The 25,177-nt window shown below is 42.6% G+C and overlaps 1 protein-coding gene and 1 pseudogene across 1 annotated transcript in view; one reads left to right on the forward strand and one right to left on the reverse strand.

Moving 5' to 3' along the window:
* Window positions 1-25,177, reverse strand: part of Sertad2 (SERTA domain containing 2) — a 103,385-nt gene that overhangs the window by 23,415 nt on the left and 54,793 nt on the right. The gene's annotated exons all lie outside the window — the stretch shown is intronic.
* LOC110330854 overlaps window positions 1-25,177 on the forward strand; it is a 48,930-nt pseudogene that overhangs the window by 2,100 nt on the left and 21,653 nt on the right.

The raw sequence follows: 25,177 nt of genomic DNA on the forward strand, positions 1-25,177 counted from the left end.
AGGCTTTTACTTTGAAACAGGCTCTCTTTACATAGCTCCATTGGTCCTGGAAGTATGTAGACCAGGTTGGCCTCAACCTCAAAGAGATTGCCCCCGCCCCTGCTGGGAGTAAAGGTATACACAATCAGTCTGGGCCAGATTTTTTTTTTTTTTTTATATAGAGAAAACTAATAGTTACTTCTACAGAATGATCAAGAAATGCTAAGTGAACCTGTACATTTGGTTTATATATTTTAAAAGTCCATTTAAAATAATCTTAATCTTAGGACTTCATCAAGAATTCAGAACTTCCCTATCACAAGTTAGTAGGTCACATTTAACTATCATGTTTGGGGAGAAGAGAAGCATTCCTTTTCTTCAGCACAGAACTGTGATGGCAAATTTTGAAAATTCTGAAATCATGAGCTCATCCAGAGAGGTCTCCTCACACAGCTGAGTCCTGGATACCAGTTTACAGTCCCTGCTTCTCCTTTGAAATGCTATGTATGACTTTATGTCCTACAGACTAGTAGAGTAATGCACTAACTGAAGGGTGCTTTTAGCACTTAATTAGCATGGTCAGAGAAACACAAGGGACAAGTCAGATATATGAACCATGAAACAAAGATTATTTATTTATTTATTTACTTATTTATTTATTTATGTCTGTGTATGGTGTTTTGTGTGTAGAGGATGGGACCCAGGGTGTGGGGCTCAACTACTGAGCTATACCCACAGTCTGAAAACAAAGACAGGCTTCAAAAACTTCAATTTTTCTTTCGACCTAATTCTAGTCTAGATTTGAAGCTGAAATATTAGCAATCATCTATAAAGTCAAAAAGGACAAATGTTTCAGTTATGAAACAAACCACTGTATAGAAAAAAACTGGGCTAGATACTATTTTCATGGAAAATATGAGATATCAGCTATAGCCTTACCATAATACCAGAAAACTTGGGATAGATTTTTAAAATCAAATTCTGGAATTCACATCCCTTCTGTGACCAGCAGGGGTTCCTATGGACGTGAAGGCTGGCCAGCAGACAGCTAATGTAGTGAGTGATAGAGATGAAAGCCTTCCTCGTGCTCAGTGACCAAATAAACTAATGCACTCCTGCAAACTGTCTTCTGCCCTCTACTTTGTCAGGCCTTTTTCCTGTTCCTCCTCTAAGTCTCAGTTCACGCAAGCTGAGCTACAGCCCTAAGGTAGGGATCTTCTTCTGCAAGGTGCCACACTGTTATGAACTGAGGTCATGGCTGCCAGCCATGCTGCACAAGCACATCTTTCTTATTAGCGTTAGATATTAGTATTAGATATTAATACTAGATATTAGGCCTTTTCTTTTTCTAAAATTTTGACACTGTCTAAATCTTAGCATAGAACACAATCTTTAAAACAACATTTGAGGGAAAAAAAACACCTCAACTTTCCCATTTCTCAATATAGCAATACCTGCCAGTCTCCACACACTGTCACAGGGAGGAGTCTATAAACCACCTATCTTCTCACACACTCAGAACATCTGGATTCCACAGACTGCCAGCTAATGTCAGAAGGGGCCAGCCTCTAGGACTTTCTTGTTCTAACAAACAGCTAGGTGAGATCAAGATTCTTTACAAAGAATTCAAAGATTTACAACTCTATTACTGAGCTGTGATTAATTCATGACTTAAAAGTTGTGTGTGTGTGTGTGTGTGTGTGTGTGAGAGAGAGAGAGAGAGAGAGAGAGAGAGAGAGAGAGAGAGAGAGAGAGAGAAGTGTGTATGCCATAGCCCACATATGGAGGTCAGAGAATAACTTCTGGAAATCTGTTTTTTCCTTTTACTACAGGATCCAGGGATTAAACTCAGATATCTCAGGCTTGCCCAACAAATACACCTATCCACTGAGCCACCTAGCCAGCCCAATCTGTGGCTTTTGAGTCTTAATCTGTTGCTTCAGACCTCAGATCAGCATGGGATCTAGTGAAACAAGCACTGGATCATTGCATTAGGTTATTCTGAGCCTAGCTCCTTAGACCCAGCACTGGGAGGCAGTATCAGACCCCTGGCATGGCTAAACTTGTTTCTCTACCTGGCAAAAATAGTACTTTGGACTCTGGCTTCTGGAACGCTTTCTAGAAGTCTCGGAGTCTCTAAAAGGGAACTTTCACTCTCGTTACGCTTGTGGAGAAAGTTTAGGACTGAAAATGAGACACAACGCTTTGTAAGTTGCTCAGCTTGTCTAGAAGAGTATAAAACAAATCCACCCCCACACAATGTTAAATGGAAGTAGAAATTTAAAGGTAATGATGGGTTTGTTCTCTTCGATAAGACATGTTCCTCCAAACTTTTCATGGTAAGACAATCACTTAAGCCATCTTCTAGTTTCAAAGTCTAGGGAAAACAGGACGTTCCCAAGGCTTCTCACATGGGCCCACTTGCTTCTCTGCACAGTGCACTGCTGGGCCACACAAAGGGCAGGTGCAGCTCTCCATGGCTCCACAAGGAGGAAAGGAACTCAGGAGGGCCCGATACTAAACTCTTCAACAAGCTGACACCCAGGCACAAAGATGACCTCAGGACTGCATGGCCTACCCTTCACTCAAGATCTCTGTAAGCCAGAAGACACTTTGAGAAGGTGCTTTTTCCTCAGGAAGGAGGAGGAGAGCCAGAGTTAGGGTGTGGGGATAGATGGGGGGGGACCGAAGTGTGCCAGAACTGGGTATCACTGAGACCTAAACATAGACTAGGATATAGATAATAAACAGCTTTCTCTTACCAAAAACTCTAACCCTGTCTGTCCTTGGCCTTTCTAACCCATATAATAAACAACCCCAAGCCACAGAACAAAAAAGAAATCATACCAGCACACTCGCCAGCCCTTCACTCATCTCTAGTCTTCTCATAAACTAGCCTTTCTGTCTGTTACCCTATCACTGGCTTCTAGGTCAGCATGTGGCATGGAAGTGGTCATTAAGTATGTACTTCATGAATCCTGGAGAAGGGCATGGAGAAATCACAGTTAATCCTTTGTAAATATAAATTTATTAACAAATAAGTTGTAATATTTTACACAGCAAAGTTTCAAACTTAAGGGCTCATGTATTCCTGCTACCTCTGCCTCCCAAATAAGAAACTACAGACCTTGTTATGTTATGTTTCTGCTGTGTGTATGAATATGTGTGTGAGAGAATGTGTTTGTGTGTGCCTGCATGTTTGTGTGTGTGTGTGTAAGCTTAAATACTTGAGCAGTGTTTCTGAACTATCATAACTACAGATCACTATTGTAATATTGATTTTTGACTTTTTTTTTTTTTTTTTGGCATGTCTGTACTATATAATTCAAGTTGAACCTAGTTAAAAGAACTACTGGTGGCCCGGAACTGACTCTATGCCACAGCTCTCCATACCCAAATATGGCTGGGAGAGAGCTGGTTTCCCAGGAGTGCTGACGAGCCTGTGAGCACAGGGAAGACCACCACTTCTGCTCAAATTCCTGGCCCATGAGGGACCTGCCCAGAGCCATCAGGATACAGGAACCAAGAAACAGCAGGGGACAGGATCCTTCTGGATTCCATCTGCACCCCAGAGTTCAAGGCCAGCCTGGTCTACAAAGCGAATCCAGGACAACCAGGGCTACACAGAGAAACCCTGTCTCCAAATAACAAAAAATAAACAAACAAAAAATCTATTGCCAGAATGAAGGAGACTGTTTCAAAAATTATCCAAAATCTGGCCTTGGCAGCACACACCTATAATCCCAGCATTCCAGAGGCAGAAATATGATCAGGAGTTCAAGGCACCTTAAGCTATGAATTCAAGCTACACGAGACCCTGTCTCAAAAAAAAAAAAAAAAAAAAAAAAAGAAATAAAAAATAAAATAATATAAAATAAAATAATATGCAATCCTAGTTCTTTGCTAGAAATTGAAAGCTTTTACTTTATAGTTTTTTACACATATATCTGGATTTTCTATAACCGCAGCTGCTTCTGTGGGGCCTTCCATCAGGCAGTCAATTCCTACTGTGTTTTCTGGAGGCTTTGCCCAAGCAACATCATTTCCTCCCTGCTTCCACTTTGGATGTATGGTCAGTAGCTGCTTCCTGTTATCATTGACGTTCCACATCCCAACTGTCCCTTCATTAATGTCTCCTTGGATGAGTCATTTATGTACAACCCCCCTGCCCCCCAAAAAAAGATACTCAAAGCACAAACTACAGTTAAGCAATCAATACTTTGGTCACATTGAAAGCTAAGTATCTGTTAAACAAAATAACTCTTAAGTTAAAGGCAAGGTAAGGATTATCAAATAATATATGAGGTCTACACACTGGACAAAAGTACTTGGAATCCATAAGGAATTCTTGAATTGGCTTTCTGTTTGTTTGCTAGTCAATTTTGTTTTATTTGTGACAAAGTCTCTCTACATAGCCCTGGCTGTCCTGGGACTCCCTCAGTAGACAAGACTGGCCTTGAACTCACAGAAATCCACCTGCCTCTGCCACTTGAGTGCCAGGATTAAAGGCATACACCACCATTCTCTTTGAATTAGCTTTTGCAAATATAAAACAGACACCTTGACAAAGGCAAACCTTATAAAAACAACATTTAATTGGGGCTGGCTTACAGGTTCAGAGTTTCAGTCCGTTATCATCAAGATGGGAGCATGGCAGCCTCCAGGCAGGCACGGTGTAGGAAGAGCTGAGAGTTCTACATTTTCATCTGAAGGCTGCTAGGAGAATATTGGCTTCTAGGCACCTAGGATGAGGGTCTTAAAGCCGACACCCACAGTGACACACCTACACTAACAGTGCTATACCTTCTAATAGTGCCACTCCCTGGGCCAAGCATATTCAAACCATCATACCCACACACTATAGGAAAATGAATAAAACAGAAAATAAAATGCTTAATAAGCATGTGAAAGATAAAGTCCAGTAAAATGAAAAAGCAAATTATAAAATTATATCCCATAGCTTTAAAATTGGTAAGCAAACAAACAAACAAAAAACCAAACCAACCAAAAAAACCCTCAAACAAAAACTTATTCTGATAAACTATTTTCTGATAAACAGACATGTGTTCAGATCCCCCAAGAAGGTCTGGGATGTGTCTCTGTCCATAGCTCCAGCACTGGGGCACCTCTAGACAAGCGGGTCCCTAGATCTCTAGCCAGCTAGTCTAGACAAAATGGAGCTTCAGGCTCAGAGTGAGAATGTATCTCAAAAAGGTAGAGGAACCAGGCGTGGTGGCACACTCCCTAAATGCCAGCACTCAGAAAGCAGAGGCAGGAGGATCTCTGTGAATTTGAGGACAGCCTGGTCTACAGAGTGAATCCCAGGAAAGCCAGGGCTATATGGAGAAACCTTGTCTCCAAAGAAAAAGGAAATTATATGGTTGACGGACAGGCAGGTGACTTGTGTGAGGAGAACCTGGGTCCCCCAAATTCAGAGACAGACTGAGCAGGTGTGCTAGACAGCCACCTACAATCTCAGCACTTGATGGCAGAGACCGGGAAACCCAAGGCAAGCTGGTTAAACTGGGAAGCTGAGCTGGGGGAGAGGCCCCGTCTCAATGTACAAATTAGAAAGTGACCAAAGAAGGAAGACAGTGAACATCAACTTCAGGTCTCCACAAGTGCCCACACATGCACCCACACGTGAAACACACAGATGCACACCACACATACACATGCAGACAAATGACTGAGGTAGAGGTGACTGATGACATCGCAGTGTCAACTTGGACGTAAGTCTGTAAGTGGGTTAGAAGCTGGAGGGCACACTCATACCTTCACATATGCAAGCCTTTTCTTATCTAGTGTTCAACAGGGAAATAAGTCCTACAGAAAATGATTCAGAAAGCATACCCTCAGGTCTCCAGAGGATGATATAAGCCAGTAATGCTCTGGCAAATATTTACAGACAAGACCATATGGATTCCTTATGGCAGTGGGGATTGATTCTCTTGAAGAATTCTTGACAGAAGGGTTACGTTCAGAGTCTGGAGAAACTTATTTTTATCACCAGGGAGCCACAGAAACAACAACAACAACAACAAAACCCCAACAAACAAAAACCAGTACACTACTTAGAAAGACAAATACTGGAAACATCAAGGTTCCTCAAAATGGGGACAAATCTACACAACTAAAAACTATGCTTTCAAAGAACTAACACTACATATTCCTAAAAAAACAGCTCAATACAATACAATAAAGCAGTTTATAAAACACAACAATGTAACACCACTTGTATAAAATTCTATAGAGTCTTTAGCACTCCCTAGCACTGGGGAGGCAGAGGCAGGTGGGTCTCTGAGTTCAAGGCCAGCCTAGTACACATAGCGAGTTCCAGGCCAGCCAGGGATACAGTGAGACCCTGTCTCAAAACAAAGCATGACAAAGCATGTTATATAAATATACTGTGTTACACGTACATATATGGGAACTATACAAGCTATAGGAGAGATAATAAAGTTCATGAAAACAGCACCCACTGTTAAGGAAGGGAGGAGGACGGAGTTGAGGAAAGGCAGAGTCTAGAGAGTTTGATTTCTTTTAAAACTATCAAAACCAAATAAATGTGTTACAATTTAAAAATTCTAAATTTATTGTTTCAGAATAAATAGGTAAAAATACATTTTCTTCTCTTTTTTCTTCATGAATCCCATGATGCAGAACTTATAAGGAGATTTTTATCTATAGTTTCCAATGTGTGTTAATAATAAAAACTGGACATGGGGACAGAGAGAAGCCCTGGGGTTAAGAGCACTTGTTGCTGTCATGGAAGAGCCAGGTTCAGGTCCCAGCATCCACTCGATGGCTCACAATTAGCTTTTTAAGGAGAAGGGTGTCTGACAGGGCTTATAGTTGTGCTTGGGAATATTTCTTGATTGCTAGCTAATGTCTACCATTCCAGAAAGATCATAAGCTTTCTCTCAAAATATGAAGGCCATTTGGCTATCTTCTCAAAACTCCAAATAATTTATTTAGCACATACATTTATTCTTTTATCTTCTTATTTATTTTATTTTGTTGCTCTGGAGTTGGACCAAGGGCCATACAAAACTAGGCAAGCACTTTAAAGCTGGGTTATATCTCTGTCATCTACTCATCTACTATCTTTTACATTTTAGTATGGAGATAGTCTTGCTGTACAGGCTGGCCTAAAATTTGCTATCCTCCTGCCTCAGACTCCAAGAGTGGCTGAGATTACAGATACCTGCCACTAGATTCAATGTGTTGTTAGATGGAAGCTAGCTTCCCCATGCCCCCACTGCCACACACCCAGTATCTTTCCCAGAGATATTCAGGTAGCTACTAACAGCCTGGCTCCACCTCTGAGCACACTGATACCTGAGCTTGATGTCTGTACACATCTCGTCGGAGTGTGTGTAGTGTGACTCATTTTCAAAGAGACTGTCTTGAAACAAGCCTATGTTTTAAGTACACACTTCTCTGCAAGCTAGCAGGCATTCTGAAGCTAGGTGGTTCTAAATAAAGAACTCTAGTCAACAACAGGAAATAACTCCCACAGAATACAAACTCTCACCAGCTCTTGCACACAGTTCACAACAGCCTTTTGTTTGCCCCACAGTAGCCTGAGGTCTCTCCTCAGAGCCTGCTCAGGCCTCACAGAGCCTCGAAGCATTTTTCATTCTCTTGCTTGTGTCCTTGCCTTTTCCCCTGAGGAAGTGAACTTATAGAAATTTCTGTGAGACAGAAGACCCAGAAAGAAAACAAGGCAACATTCTATTGTAATGTTGCACTGTCTTAAACACTTCTCATTTTTTTTTTCCTTTTGGCTTAAAAGTTTGCTTTTCACCAGGCATGATGTTATCCTCTTTCTGTTGGCTAGTTTATCTCAACTGACACAAGCTGGAGTCACCTGAGAGGAGGGAGCCTCGATTGAGAAAATGCCTCCGATCAGGCTGCACACGCTCCAAGGGTGCTAATTAGTGACTGATAGGGGAGGGCCCAGCCCGCTGTGGGTGGGGCCATCCCTGGGCGAGTGGTCCTGGGTTCTGTAAGAAGAAGGCTGAATAAGCCATGAGGAGCAGGCCTGTAAGCAGAACCTGTCCATGGCTTCTGCATCAGCTCCTGCCTCCAGGTTCTTGCCCTGACTTCCTCCAATGATGGACTATGATGGAGAAGTGGAAGCCAAATAAACACTTTCCTCCCCAACCTGCTTTTTGGCCACAATGTTTCACTGCAGCAATAGAAACCATAACTAAGACAGGCTTGTGATCTTATTGCTTGGGAAGCTGAGGCAGGAGGATCATGAATTCAGGACCAGCTAGGCCTGTACAGAGCGAGAAAGTATCTCAAAACCAACAAACAATAAAACACGTGTTCCCCATCCAATGTATATGACACTAGACACGTGTTCGCGCTCGCAAACACACACATGCACACACATAGACATATTCATTCACACACACACATTTTAAAGGAATGTGCTCGCCTGAAGTGTTTGTCTCTTAATAAAGATGCAATGTTTATCAGCCCATAAAAATCTAGTTTGATGGATTATCAACATTTTATCCTTGACGTTTCAACAAAGCAACGCAACCAGAAGACACATTAATATTCTTTTCAAGATGTCCATTTTGAGTCTTAAGAGAAAGAGGAGAATCTTAAGACTTTAAGCCAGCGCGTTTTTTCCTTTTCTACCGGAATCAGTTGTGATGCTTGCTCCACAACACAGGCACTCCCTCCCAACAGGAAGCTGACTGCAGGCTGGCATTTCTTAAGTCCCTTCAGTGCTCAGTGTCACCCTCTTCTAGCAGTCAACAAACCACAGACTCAGCGGGCTCTGCCCTTAAGAGGATTCTTCTCCCACATGATGGCTGAACCGTGCTGGGCACAAGTAGCTCTTCCTATCTTTGCCCTTCACAGCTTCACTCCATCTCCCACTCCACACCAACTGTACTGGCCAACCCAGAACAGGGTCCAGGTGTCTTGTAAACGCCATTATGTGGTGGCAGCAGCAACTGCCCACCTCCTGCCAGCTCTTGTGTTGAGCCACCTTCTCCCTGCTCTCTCTGCTCTGTCCACCCATACTTTCCTGTTTCCTCCCCTCCAGCCTTGTCAGAGACCTGAAGCTCTAGACTTTTCCCTCCAGGCTGCCCCTCAAACTCACTTGTCATACTGGACAAGTGCTCTACCATGAGCTAACTCCAGCACCTAGAATGAAAACAAAACAAAAACACCTTCCAATAACCTCTGGCTACAGTCTGAGGTCAGAGGAATGTATGCACTGGGAGTGGGGGTCAGCCATAGGGGTGGTTGGTTAGGATACCCACATGTAAGGAAAACTTTCACTAGGCAACTGCGCTCACTCTCAGGGTACCTATATACTAATGACTTCTCTCCCACCTTAGGTTTTTTTTCTTTTTCTTTTTCTTTTTTAATGTAGGCAGACACCCTACTCCAAATCCTAGTCCAAATCAGGACCATTCCTGAACTATGTTTGTTAATCTGCCATAATTATTAATAGCATCCTGTTTCAATCTCCAAAGAGTGATCCTTGGAACAGTAACAGTGTATAATTTGCCTGTTTATACTTCCTTTCACATCAGATATCTCCACTGGGTATCTAAAGACATGTCCAACTCACAGCACATCTAAAATTGGCCAGGGAGATGGTGAGTTGACTCTGTAGGGAAAAAGGCGCTAACCACCAAGCCCGATGACTTCTGCTCAAACCTTGGGATCCCTCAAGTTGTCCTCTGACCTCCACACGCACCATGCATGTACCTGCCTTGTCCCCATTTCCAAATAAAGAAATGTCAAATAAATGAAACCAGCCTAGTCACATCCTCTACATTTGTGCCTCTTCTCAAGTCCCACAACAACTAAGCCACCTGTGCCACTAAGCCACTTGGTGTCTGCGTTGGAAATTGGGGTTTCGGAGAATCACCCTCCGACCCCCACCCTCACCCAAGCTTTCTCCTGCTGGTTTCCAAGCCAATCCTTTCTCACCCGCTTAGCCCTAGGTAAGCCCCTAATTCATCTTTCACCTTAGTCACTGTGACCATCTATTTTCAAGTTTCTAGTCTTAAGTGTTTTCCTCTCATCCACTCATATCACAAGCTATCGGATGGTAGCATGGCTGATACTAGACATACAAGATGGAGGGAGGGGCAGAGGGGATAGCAGGGCAAACTCTTGTCCAGTCCGTCCATATGCCTGAGCTGAGGCTTGGGGTTAACCCCCAGCACCACCAAGGGGAAAAGAAAACAAAGGCAACAGAGTGCACAAGAGGAGCTTCTCAGGAGCATGGAGCTCCCTGACAAAGATGGAGGCGGGAAGCTAAACAAGACAAAACCCCCACAGGAGCCTGGCCTGCACGCATGATAAATCCCAGGAGGGAATGGCCATGCAGAAGATCAAAGAGATCAACGGGAGGCTAGGGGAAGTTCAGGAAGAGATTTTCCATGGAAGAATGGCAAGAGGACATTAAATCTAACCTGACACAAAATAATCTTAGAATTTATTCAGACGCCGCAGAGGATATATATTCCGCGCCACCGCCAGCCAGGCAACTGTGCTGGTCTGGAATTTGCTGTGGACCCTGCTGACATTGAATTCTGTTGTCCTGGGTTTTTTTGGTGGTGCTGGGAGCTAAACCCAGGCCTCAGGCATACCGGGCTAGCATTTGCCTCCTGCCTCTGCCTCTGGAGCGCTGGGATTCAAGTTGTGTACCATCACATTTGTTTCAAAAATAATTTTAAATGATTTTTTTTAGATTTATTATATTTTTATTTTATGTGTATGAGTTTTTGGGCTGCATATATGTCTGTGCATTCCATATTTGTGCCTGATTGCCCACATAGGTCAAAAGAAAGCATCAGATCCTCTAGAACCGGAGTTGCCATTGCCGATGAACCACCATGAGGATAACGGGAATGGAACCCAAGACCTTTGCAAGAGTAACACGTGTTCTTAACTGCTGAGTCATCTCTTTAGCCTCGTTTTTTTTTTTTTTGTTGGTTTTTTTTTTTTGAAAAGGAGTCCAAATCATATTTTAAAACTACAATAATTAAGAATTGAGTTCTGGTGTTTAAAAAAAAAATCTTTATTGAATACTTGAAGCAGCCCTACTAACTAACTACAAAGGCTTAGTATTTTCAAGAAGGCGTTACTAACAGCATGTGCACTGAGGGCACTGGAGGAAACTGAACATGGCCCTTCATATAACAAGCAACACACCACAGATTAAATAACATTAAAGACCATAAACATAAAAAAAAAAAAAGGCTGAGATACACTGCAGATGGACAGTTGATTTCAAATAGAGATAAGATCTTTCCAAATAAAAATCATAAACATAAGAAAAGCTGACAGACATTGTAGATGAATAGTTGATATTAGAACAAGATAAGATCTTTCCAAATAAGCCATCGAGAAAAGATAAAATGATGTTTAAAATATTAAACATTTTATTAAAAATGGCAAGGAAACTGAAAAAAAAAATACAAGCTAGATATAATATTTCCAACACAGACAACAAAGACCATTTGGATTCTACAAATTAGTTGAAAAACATCAGCACTAAACTAGAAAGACATTGAAATCAGGTTGCCATTAGAAGAATGGGCAAAAGGCAGAAGCTAATAAATACCATAAAAATACAAATTTACCTAATAAAAGTCATACAAACAAAAGACATAGAATGTCCATGAACCAAGCTGGCTGGGGATGCTAATATCTGGTGAGTATCAAGTGGACAGGGTTTTCTCGGGGTTACTGATGGGATATGAATTGATTTGACCCCAGGCAGAACGGCATTTGGTCATGTGTATCCAGAACCATTCTGTATGTTTGTATCTATAATGCAGGCATCTCATTTCTAGCAATTTGTCTTAATAAATTAACCAGATCTCTGCATATATTCAACAAATATATATTTAATGCTGTACTGGCTAGTTTTGTGTCAACTTGACACAGCTGGAGTTATCACAGAGAAAGGAGCTTCAGTTGGGGAAATGCCTCCATGAGATCCAGCTGTAAGGCATTTTCTCAATTAGTGATCAAGAGGGGAGGACCCCTTGTGGGTGGTGCCATCTCTGGGCTGCTAGTCTTGGGTTCTATAAGAAAGCAGGCTGAGCAAGCCAGGGGAGGCAAGCCAATAAAGAACATCCCTCCATGGCCTCTGCATCAGCTCCTGCTTTCTGACCTGCTTGAGTTCCAGTCCTGCATCCTTTGGTGATGAACAGCAGTATGGAAGTGTAAGCCGAATAAACCCTTTCCTCCCCAACTTGCTTCTTGGTCATGATGTTTGTGCAGGAATAGAAACCCTGACTAAGACAAATGCGCACTGTATGTCCTAGGTCATAAAAGAGAAAAGTAAAATAAAGCTAAACAGAGGTACCTGAGTCAGGACCTGCAGGAAGTAGGGGTACAGACTGGGCAACTCTCAGGCAGAAGGGTTAGAGCGGGGAAGAGCCAATGCGAGCAGGACTTGTGGACAGGAGGATATGAAGTGGAGGTGAGGGGGGTGTTGGGTTTGTTAATATGAGAGGAGACAGGGACTGGGAGGAGCAGGGCAGGTTGTGGAGGACCTTATGAGTCAACACAATGACTGCCTTTTACCCCACGTCAGATGTGAAGCAATGCTTGCAATAACCTGCTACCTCAATTTAGGGTCTTGTGATCCTATGACACAAACTTACTCTTTAGTTCTGGAGGCCAGAAGTCTACAACCAAGGAGTCAAGAGGCTGAGTTTCTTCTACGTCCCTTCTTGTCCCTTCTATGCTCCAGAGGTACTGGCATTCCTGGGCCCCATACACTTCTGCAGTTTCAAAGCACTTTGTCCCAACCATCTGCCCATTCCATTTCCTCTGCCTGCTCCTTATGAAGTCCCTCTCTTCAACCCTCCACCCATTGAATCTTAGGTCTATGGCACCATTTGTTAGGTTTTCTGTAGCACATGGGTAGAGACAACATAGTAAATCACATACTTGTCATAACAGCTCAGCTTGGTGACTCCCAGAGAGGCAGTCAATAGAAAAATGCACAGGAAGGTCTGGGAAAGTGATGATCTTTTCCAAAAATATCCCTTCCTGTGCCCGACCCAGACACATGGAATTAGGATGTTTAGGGACAGGCATTATGCACACATGGGTGAGCAAACCTACCTAGGAGATTTGTAACCTCTAAGGTTCAACTATGCCTAAGGCTTCTTACCTTAAGAGTTTAGGAATAAATGTCCCACTAATCTCTCAGGATCATGAGAAATCAAGGTAGGTAACAAATGGAGAAGCATGTTACAAAGGCCATGTATGTATAACTGCTGATCATTAAAGGAAACTGAGGCAGACAGGAAATGGCAGAGGTAGACAAAACAGTTCATTCTGAGACTCCAGTTTTTCAGAATGTATAAAGCAAGGACAACTGTACTCTTGATAGAGAAGAGCATCAAAAAAAAAAAAAAAAAAAAAAAAGCCCCACGGGTTACCACATTCACTCGTACCCACCCCTGCCCTGAACGCTTGCCTTACTTTTTTTCTTTCTTTCTCCTCCTCCTCCTCCTCCTCCTCCTCCTCCTTTTTTGACAGGGTTTCTCTGTGTAGCTCTGGCTGTCCTGGAACTCACTTTGTACACCAGGCTGGCCTTGAACTTAGAGATCCACGCGTCTCTGCCTCCCGAGTGCTGGGATTAAAGGCGTGCGCTTCTACCAGCCTGCTTTTAATTTTCAATACATTTGACTTTCCCCCCTTAAACCAAAGACTGTAAATGGAACTTTAAAAGGGAGTATGAAATAGGCAAGAAAGAAAGAATGAATAAAATTATCTATCTATCTATCTATCTATCTATCTATCTATCTATCTATCTATCTATCTATCTGCAGGGTTTCTCTGTATAGCCCTGGCTATCCTGGAACTCACTCTGTAGACCAGGCTGGCCTTGACCTCAGAGACATGCCATCCTCTACCTTCTTATGTGCTGGGACTAAAGGCATGTTCCACTACCACCCTGACAACAGTGACCTTAGATGCCCTGATTTGGGATGATTTACAGCTCTTACTACAACAGAACACCTTAGCATTCTAATGGTTCCCAATCATAAGAAAAGGAAATATCAGTGCTGTCCGTGTGTGTGTGTGTGTGTGTGTGTGTGTGTGTGTTGGGATGATAGCACTGACAACACCAGTAAAGGTATAAAGTAAAATTTTCATAGAACACACTTGTGTTAAGCAAGTCTGACACACTTAGATATAAAGTTAAGTTCTACATAAAACTCAAGGGTATATAGAATGCTAGTATGCTATGTAAGTGAAGTTCCTGTGTGAACTTCCCATGGTTGTAAATCTATACATACTTGGCTGATTCAAAAGAAAGTTCCCAATACCCTAAGTACTCAATCAATTTGTGCTGCTCAGGAACCCACGGTGACACCTTCATCTCTATAGCTGCAGATGGTGACACCTTCATCTCTATGGCTGCAGATGGTGACAGTCCATCTACTGTGGTGGAGTACATGACAGTAATGCCACACCTTTAACACCGTAACTACTTTTAAGCTGTGTAGCATGCACAGATGACAGCGCACCACCTTCCAGAGTCAGCTATCACACTGTTATGCACTATTACAAATTTACAGTATTACTTTGGTTAAATGTCAAATGAAGGCTCTTTGCCAAAGCACATTTCTAAAAACAAACTCAGACGAAACTCTGTGTGGTAATCTGTCTGTCTATCTACCTATCTAGCACCATGAATCAGAAAAACTTTAACATATCACTTTTTAAATATAGCCTGCCTTTTTCTTTTGGCTATGCCCACACACTAGCTAGTTTCTATAAACAGCTTTAGCTTATAGTGATTTTTACAACTGAATCTTAAGACACTTAAATAGAAAGTTGAAGTTGGCTTTAGCTACTGGAAGCATTAGCTGTAGACAGAAAGCCCGCACGCAGACATGACACATTTGCACTCTGTGGAAGGGTGCAGGTAGTCCACTGTTTATTTCACTGTAATTTGTATCTCCAAAGGAAAGCTACCATGCTTTCACGCTGCTCCAGCCCACATAGGCTGATGACACATGCAGAGCCTAGAATGCCAGGCTGAGCCATCGGGTGGGGCATGAAGCTGCTCGGCCTAACTTTGCTCACACTCCTCAGTCCCCAGCATGCAGTGGGTGCTGCGTGTGACTCCACAATCCACCCTCTCACTTCAGGCATCATGCAATTAAAGGCCCTTGAGCCACACATCATCCTGACTCCGTGACTCTGTCAACAGAATGTGACTATCAACTGATCACCGAGTTTGGCTGCTGTTATGACGTTATATTCTAGTTCTTTTGTAGGGAAACCATACAGAGCATTATTTATAAGGAAGTGTAATTTAGAGCAAGGGACAGTCAATATATTTGACATTTCTAAGGATGCTGACTTGGAAGTCAAATATTCCTGGGATACATGGGGTTTCAAGCTTGACCCTGCACTACCCTTACTGTCATCAAGGGATAGAGGCATGTAGTGGCACACTCAGGAGGCTGAGCATCACAATCTTGAAGACAAGCAAGGCCACATACCAAGACCATGCTTCAAAAAGGAGGCAGAAGGCAGGAGCCACAGCCAGAGCCTGGTACTGCTTGGAGGAACATGAGATTGGTTATGTGAGGAAAGGGTGAGCTTGAGAATGGCCAACAGTGGTGGCAGCTACTCTAGTAATTGCAACATACTGTCCACTGAGCTCCCTACCACTCTGGTGATCTCTGGTGTTGGAGAACCCAGCCCCTCCCCAGCATGCCTAGTCAACTGTGCTGTGACAATGCTGTAGTGCCTTAGAGAGAGATGCAGCTCCATCCTGGTATTAGTTCAGGCAGGAGGACTGAAAAAGGCAGTTGCACTGAATAGACCTTCTCAGCTGACCAGCATTCAAAATGCCCTCTGCCACTTTAATCTGATATCAAACCAACCCCACTATTTTTGTTTAACACTACCTGAACGCATTAATATATAATGTATACAATGTACACAATGTAATATAATTATGAGGTCCTAGGCAAAGCTTAAGCAAGATTGTCTCACAAATCACTAAGAGAGAAGGCTAAGTTTCTCAACCGAATTGCTGTCATTATTTTGATTTAGTTTGTAGGGAGTTGGGTTTTTTGTTTTTTTGTTTTTGTTTGTTTGTTTGTTTCATTTTTTCAAGACAGGGTTTCTCTGTATAGCTCTGGCTGTCCTGGAACTCACTCTGTAGACCAGGCTGGCCTCGAACTCAGAAATCTGCCTGACTCTGCCTCCCAAGTGCTGGGATTAAAGGTGTATGCCACCACTGCCCGGCAGAGTTGTTTTTAGATAAGGTCTCACAGTACATCTTACTATGACTTTGAATTCCTGACCCACTTTCCTACATCCTCCACATGCTAGGATTACAGGCATGCACTGCCACATCTAGTTAAATTTTGAATTGCTCGTTAACAATCTTGTTCCCTTGCTTCAATTATTCTCCAAAAGAAAAATACAACGAAGACTATAAGGATCAGCTACTTTCTTCAATAGCATTCAAAATGCAAGAGCTGGGCGGTAGTGGTGCACACCTTGAATCCCAGCCCTGGAAAAGCAGGGGCAGATGTATCTCTGAGTTTGAGTCCAGCTTGGTTTACACACCCAGTTCCAGGACAGCCATGACTACACAGAGAAATTTTGCCTTGAGAAACGATCAATCAAACAAAAAAGCAACCAATCAACCAAAATGCAAGCAACGGGAGCCTGGCAAGGGAGCCCTGAGAAACAGAAGACATACAGAAAACACAGAGAGCGTTAAGGCCTGCTTGGAATGGACATGCCCATCTTTCTTTATGCCACAGACACACATACGTCTCTGAACCAGGGTGGAGAGGCTAATGGGCTTCAGTAATACACTGACAGTCATCAGTTTAAATGACCACTCAGTTCCCTGATTCTCATTAAAAGGCTATAGGCTGGAAGACGGTTAGAGGTACATCCTCCTGTTCTTACTGCCCCCAAAAGGCTGCTAGTCATTAGGTATTTCATTCATATTCTAGGTAAGAAAAAAGGTAGATATATTGTCTTTTATGAGACTTGGTGCTTTTATTTTTTAAATACACAATATTTTTATATATTATATAAATGTATATACTTATATATTTATATTGTTATAAACATAAATATGTATAATTTTATCTTTCTGTTATATATAAATATGTAATCTGCATTATATACACATAATACACACACATATATACGTGTCTACACATACGCATACATACACACCCTCCTTAGGGACTCTCAGGCCTGAATAGCATGACTGCAGATAGCTCAGCTATGCAAAACTAAGACACCAATAGTTTTTTACCTTAGCACAATAATTCCCAAATAAAATCAGGGTTTCCTTTCCATGCAGGGAAGGCTTTGATGCAGGGTACTGGTCAAGCACAGGCTTAAGATGCATGGGGTTCTAGGTTCAATCTCCTGTACATACATAAGACAAACAAACAAACAAAGAACACACAGGGAGAAGTAGGGACAGAGAATTTACCACAACTGGTTGCTTAAATGTATGGTTCCACTGAGGAGGAAAATGAATGAAAGTTCTAGAGGGAAACGGTCTTTGCATTGGCTGGTAATTACCAGTGAGGAGCAGAGGGACTGGATTTACTCATGGATGCTCTTCTCTACTGTTCCATGTGTACTGTTCTTGGGACAAGAAATGCTAAATTTCCTGAGGATTTCTGCATAAGGAAAAGACATCCAGACCATAGAAATACCGAATGAGTCCCCTGCTGAGCTCTACATAAGATATGTGCAGTAGTCCCCCACCCTCCACTCCTTCCAGGAGGAGGCCCTGTGAGGGACAGCTTTGCCTCGTTCTGGTCAGGGACAACTGGGAGGTGAAGGAATCATGTGCTGTTCTTAGCACAGATTCAGTCTTCTCACATCTGAGGCAGAGAAGGGTCGGAGCACTCACAGGTTAAAGTGGAAGTAAGTGGATGAATATGAACACCCAAGCCCTGAGCCAGGCTGGCCAGGCCTTCAGGGAGAAAGGCCATCAGGTCACAGAGTGGCCACAGTGATGTGTGCAGCCCAACACTTCCGTGAGAGCAATCCTCTCTACCCAGCAAGTCTACAGAAAGCCTTGTTGAATACCACACACAGGCACACACAGGACAACAAAAAAGGTCTCAGTGGTTAGGGTCATCTAATAAGGCAGACAGTGCTAGACTCCCAGAGGAAGGGAGGGGAGCTTAGAGGAAGAAAACGGAGGAGGAGCCGATCACTATAAAGATCAGATACAATCAAACCACATCACCTAAGATATTATTCCCTTCATTTTATTTATTTTCATGTACATGAGTGTTTTCCCTGCATGCATGTCTGCACTATGTGTGTGCCTGGTTCCCTCAGAGGTCAGAAGAAAGCAGCAGATCCCCTGGAACTGGGGTTACAGATGACTGTGAACTGCCATGTGGGTGTTGGGAATCTAACCTGGGTCCTCTGGAATAGTGTGCAGGGCACTTGACTGCTGGGCCACATCTCCACTCCTAATATTATTCCTTTTAATTCAGATATAAATCCATAAATGAGAGCTTTGCTCTGGGAAAAACTCCAGAGAATAACACAATCAGACCCAGAATGCATCCAAACTGAGGAGGGTACCACATAGTCATTCAGAAACATAGTTTATTCTTGAACATATAGGCTTTCTAACTCAGAGTTCATTCTCAAATCTTTAACCATATTTTAGACTAAAAAAATAATTATTACTAAGTTAAAACACTAAAAAAAAATTCAAGTACAATAGAAGCCATTCTTCTCCAAGAATAAATCTTGCTATTAAAAGAGTTGAGCACACACAGATCTGTAGAAAAATACTCCGTAATGTCTCAGAGCCATGATGCACATGGCATTCCTGAGACTAAAAGAAAAGCTGGGCTGCTACAAGGCCAGTTCTTAAATATGCACATGTCTAACCAATTAGAAATTCTGGGTTACTTTCAATGAACAAAATTACCCTACATAAAATGGTTACATCACTGATACATTAGGTCACTTCTCAGAACAGCAAAGGCAGTTTAACAAGTTTTAAAAAACACTAAATAAAGGCTCCCTTCTTCAGACAACAAAACATATACACAGCAGTCAAGCTTGGTGTCAGGGTTGTGTCATAATTACTAATAGTGCAAAAATTCTTTACTACAACTTTTTAAAGTTCACAATTATGTAGCTGGGTACATGGATTTCAACACTAACGATGCAGATCACATGGTCTCAAAAGCACATAAGCTCTCTCTCTGTGCAGAGACTTCTGTTCTATTGTTTGTTTTTGGAGAATGGATGTGACCATGGGACAGGGTAGGAGACAACTTTAAGGCTGGAAGAGGCCTGGGAAGTTCATCTAAGACTTTCACTTAAAACAGTCATTGGTCCCATTTATTGAGGACTATCTTCCTGGCTGTGGTAACATGCTCCTTTTAAGAAGGGTGTTTGTGTGTGTGTGTGTTAGGGAGATGGGCATGTGTGTGTGTGTGTATGTATGTGTATTAGGGAGATGGGCATGTGTGTGTGTGTTAGGGAGATGGGCATGTGTGTGTGTTAGGGAGATGGGCATGTGTGTGTGTTAGGGAGATGGGCGTGTGTGTGTGTGTGTGTGTGTGTGTGTGTGTTAGGGAGATGGGCGTGTTTTTTTTTAAATGCAAACTACCCATATGTGTTTAGTGAACTTTTTTTGTGGTGGTTGTTTTAAAACTAACAAACAAAAAAGGAAAAAAAGGAAAAGTTTCTTCCCCAAGTGGACAAAGACTTGGGCCCTCTAATGCATTGTTTTTTATAACCTGGAAACTGATTGGGTGATACTCAATCTCCGAGATTAAAATCACTTAGTGAATATTGTATTGCTCCGTTGCTCTCACTTGTCCTCTTGGCATGTGGGGCCCCACACTGCTGCTTCTGCTGGCGCACTTAGCCACTAATGAAACCTGGCCTTGGAGCAGCTGCCCGAGTCTATGTCAAACTGCATCTGGCATCCATCTATCTTCCCCCCATCGAAATTTACCTCTGAAATCATACAGAGCAGTGAGGGCTCGCTCCCCGGGCCACAACAACACACCGGCCTTTGTTTCATCAAGACTGAGAAGTCATTTTAGACTCATGTTTTATTATTTTATTTTAAATTTATTACATATTTTAGCACAGTGGCTTTTGAAAGGGATAGTGGAAGGCTGTTTTTAACACAGATACCACCGAGACCTGACAACACTCTAAACATTTCCCCGACCAGCAGTGGCCCAGCTTTGGCTGCAGCAGAATGTCGCAGGGTATGCCTGTAGACACAATGCTGCCAACGGATCCCAGACAAAGAGGCGAGGCTGCTTACAATTCTAGAGTTGTCACGGTTGTTAAATATGCTGCACCACAAAACCTCCCAGTCCTCAAGGCTTCTCCTATCAGTTCTGTGGCGTTAGCAGAAATGCTGTTTTAGCAAAAAAATTATTGATGTGCTCTCAAGACATTATTTTCAGGAACCGTTATTTGAGAATAGTGTTCCTTAGTGTACACACAAAGTTTTAAATGTAGTGTTTAAATGATACACTCTTGTGAGCATGATAATAATGGACCACTGAAGAAGTAGAGGCAAGAATCTCTCAAGTTCAAGACCAGCCTGTGCTATATAGCGCAATTGTGTCAAAAATAGAGATGAACTCTTCTAACACATTAGGTGGCTCATTTCATAATAACTGGCTCTCTCCTGGTCTTCTGACGATATGACCTGTATATACAGGGGCATTACTTTCTTTAATTCTGATGACTACAACTTGAACTATAAAGGAGTATAAGAAGCATGTACCAGAGAGTCTACAGGAAGCTCTCCAGTCACAGATGACGCCTAAAATAGACCCAGGTCAGAAGTAATCAAGGTATTTCTTGCTTACTTGTGGACTTTAATTCTAAGACAGGCAGACACACAGGAAGCTACACTGTCAATTTCCTTACACTTTTTAAATATGTACTGGGAACTGAACCCAGGTCCTTGAAGCATACTAACCAAATGCTTTACTGCTGAGCTGTACCCCCCGCCCAGCCCTACAGTTTCAAAAGGCCCTATGATAACTGTATGTACTATTTCAAGCTTTGTGTCAGTATATAATTCAGTAACAGAAACTTCCCATACACTAGTGCACAATTCATGTTACATTACCCATTTCTGAACTCCCCCTCCTCTCTAGCCCCGGCCCCTGATAGCCTGCTTTACTTTGCTGCCACCATGGGCTTGGTTATTTTAGGCATGTCACTGCCAACATGTAGCATTTGCCCTTTTACGTCTGGGTCCTCTCACTTGGGGTCTGTCTTCCAGATTCATAAATGTCGTGGCATTAATATATTTTTTTTCTGTTTGTGTTTTGAGACAAGATTTCATTCTGTAACCCAGGCTGACCTCAAATTCCTGGTGATCCTTTTGCCTCTGTCTTCCAAAAGCTAGGATTATGAGTATACAATACCACGTCTAGAAATTTCTTTCCCCCACCTAATTTTGCATTGTAGAGATATCCCACATTTTGTTTACCTACTCAATTCTGAATAAACATTTGAAATACTTATTTTAACCTTCTGATTAGTGTGAGCAATGTTGCTATAAATATTGTCCCACACGTATCTGTGTGAACTCCTGATCTTTCCATTTGGGGGGGGTAATATAACCTATACATGGAATGAAACTGTTGGGTTATAGATGCCTAACTTTCTCAGGTCCAAATAATGGCTTTTGAAGAACAAATCTTTTGAAGCTTCACTTTGTCCTTGTAATGATCACAAGTTACGGTCATGAGTAAAGGACTCCCTCTGAGTTCTATGGAGGCCTCCAGATGCTTTTCTTGATAACTTAGTGGCCAGTTCTCAGAGCTCACCTACCTGAGCTGGTCTCCACAGTTCACCACTCCCTTCTTCAGGAACACTTGGTCCACATGACTTCCAGGACAGCGCACATCTCATTTTCTTCCCCTCTGCTGACTCACACTTCTCTTCCAGTGGCCTCTGGCCTTCTTTCTCTGGTCTCTAAAACTCTACAGTATCCCAGGGGCGCTACCCTTGAGTCTCTTTACAAAACTCTGTTCATGTAGTTTCAATATCTTAATGCAACATTCCAGTGTGTATCTTCAGCCTGTTTTCTTCCCTGAGTTCCAGATTCGAATCTCCAATTGGAAATGTGGCCATTAGAATCCAACATCCTTCCTCCATTTACCCTGAGAGCTAGATTGTTGCTTATTCTTTCCAAGCTCATGACAGCACTTATCCAAGTCCCCAGCTCCAAATGTCTTGGAGCTACCATCATCTTCCTCATCCAGTCCTGCTCTCCATCCCTTACCCCCCCACCCCATCCACCCACCCACTCACATACATGTCTATCCATCCAACTGTCTTTGCATCCCAGGGCTGGGATGTAGACGAGAGGTAGAGGCTTATTTAGCACGTACAAGGCCTAGGCTCCAGCCTACAACTATACACACAAAACAACAACCTGAAGGTGGACAGACATGGATTAACCACAATTCCAGTACCATGAGCCCTCTCTGAGTCACTGTCGCCTCCTATGCTGAGCACTAGCACAGCTTCTGGAGATTGACTTTCTAAGATTCATTTGACTTTTAACTATGTGTATGTGTGTGGAGGTGTGCACGTGAATACAGATGCCCACAGATGCCAGAGAGAGTTCAAATTCCCCAGTGTGGAAATTACAGGTGGTAAAGCACCCACTGTGGGTATCATGAGTCAAACTCAGGTCCTCTGCAAGACCATTTTTCAATCTTAACTGCTGAGCATCTCTCCAGCCTCTGTTACACTCTCTTCCTCCTTACCACTGACCCTCAATCCTTTTCATTTTACTTTTTAGATTTTATGTACTTGGGTGTTTTGCCTTCATGAAGGTATGTGCAACATACATACACACACATGCTTGCTGCCCTTGGAGGTCAAAAGAGGGATGTAGCTGATCCCTTGAAAATGAAGTTGGGGTAGATGTGAATCACCATGTTGTGCTGGGAACTGAATCCAAGTTGTCTGCTAGAGAAGTCAGTGCTCTTAAATGCTGAGTCATCTCTCCAGCTCCCAGCATTTAAAAATATAGGTTGGGTCATGCCGTCCTTCCACTCCAAATCCAACGATAACCTTGCACTTCAATCAGTAAAGGCTAAAAGGCTCAACACCACCTCCACCCTCACCAGCCCTGGAAGCCCAGCACAGACTGCTCTCCTTGCTCACTCTTACTCTACCAACTCTTCTGGCCCTTGCGAGTTTATGTGGACAGGTTACGTGGACAGGTTACTTCTGGCCCTTGCAAGTTTACGTGGACAGGTTACTCCTCCTTGGAGCGTTCTCTCAACAGATCTACATGGCTGTATTAGTCAGGGTTCCATATAAATGTGTGTGTTTGTGTGTGTGTGTGTGTGTGTGTGTGTATGGTTTATTGGAACGACATATGGGCTGCAGTCCAGCTAATCCAACAATTGCTGGCTATGAATGAAATTCCAAGAATTGAGAAATTGTTCGGTCCACAAGGCTGGATGTCTCTGCTAGTCTGCAGTAAATGCTAGAATCCTGAAGACATAGGCTCCAATACCAGTGAAGGAATGAACTTGCTAGTGAGGGGAGAGCAAGTGGGCAAAAAGCAAAGCTTCCTTTGTTGTTGTTGCTATGTTTTTGTTTTTGTTTTTTTTGTTGTTGTTTTTTGTTTTTTAAGACAGGGATTTTCTGTGTAGTCCTGGACTGGAGCTTACTCTGGCCTCAAACTTACAAATATCTCCCTGCCTCTGCCACCAGGGAAAAGCCTCCTCCCGCTCTGTCCTTATATAGGCTTCCAGCAGAAGGTGTGGCCCAGGTTAAAGGTGTGTCTTCCTGCTTCAAAGGTCCAGACTAGAAGTTGATTCACCCTCTTCAAACCAAGCAAACATAATATCCTACAGGTGTGCTCTTCTTTGTGGTTCCTTCCAAATGTAGCCAAGTTGACAACCCAAAACAGCCATTACAAGTCTACTCCTTGTCAACGTGACACACAATCATGCATCTCCTATGGCATGATTAATTTCCAAATGAAAACAACAATGGGTCATAATAACACCAAACTATAACTATCCCACATACAATCACAAAAACATATATATTTAACCAGGTCATAATTACACCTAATGATATAACTGTCCCTCCAATGACTGCAAATGCATTGGAAATTTAGAATTGGTGGCATGGCCCCTAAGGGGACATTCCTTTAGTATCTCAAGCTTAAATATGATAACCATTAATATTCTCTGAAGTGACTGTCACATCACAATGGTTCTCACTCACTTCAGGACTTGGTGCCAATGCTGCTGCTGTATTCAAAGCCTAATTGTCCGTCATTATGTAGCCTTTAAGCAAGACTGTGTCCCTTGTCTGACACTCAAAAGGGTTTAATAGAAGTAACTAAGAAGGTCATACCTGAATCCTTCTTTAACATTTACTTTTATTATTTTTATTTACATGTATGTATCTGTCTGTGTGTGCTGTGTATGTGTCTCCTAAGACTAGAAGAAGGTGTTGAATCCCCTGGAGCTAAAGTTACAGATGGCTAGGCAGTGGTGGCACATGCCTTTGATCCCAGCACTTGGAGGCAGAGGCAGGCAGATTTCTGAGTTTGAGGCTACAGAGTGAGTTCCAGGACAGTCAGGGCTGCACAGAGAAACCCCATCTCGAAAAACAAACAAACAAACAAAAAAATAAAAGTTACAGATGGTTATGAACCACTGTGTGGGTTCTGGGAACCAATCTCAGGTCCTCTGGAAGAACAGTCAGTACTCTTAACCACTGAGCCATCTTTCCAGCCCCAGACTTGAATTCTTGATTCATAGCAACAGAGATAACAAATGGTGATTGTTTTAAGTTAATTTGCTACATAGCAAAAGATACTAATACAAATATTTTACAAAAATATGTATTAGTGGTAAGAGATTACTATTTTAGAAAGGTATATATACATTTCATTTAATGCGTTTTTTTACATTTTTTATTTGATATTTTCTTTATTTACATTTCAAATGCTATCCCAAAAGTCCCCATAACCTCCCCCCGCCCCTGCTCCCCTACCCACCCACTCCCACTTCTTGCCCCTGGCCTTCCCCTGTGCTGGGGCATATAAAGTTTGCAAGACCAAGGGGCCTCTCTTCCCAATGATGGCCGATTAGGCCATCTTCTGCTACATATGCAGCTAGAG

The sequence above is a fragment of the Mus pahari genome, chromosome 13 (assembly GCF_900095145.1).
Source record: "Mus pahari chromosome 13, PAHARI_EIJ_v1.1, whole genome shotgun sequence".
Lineage (NCBI taxonomy): Eukaryota > Metazoa > Chordata > Mammalia > Rodentia > Muridae > Mus > Mus pahari.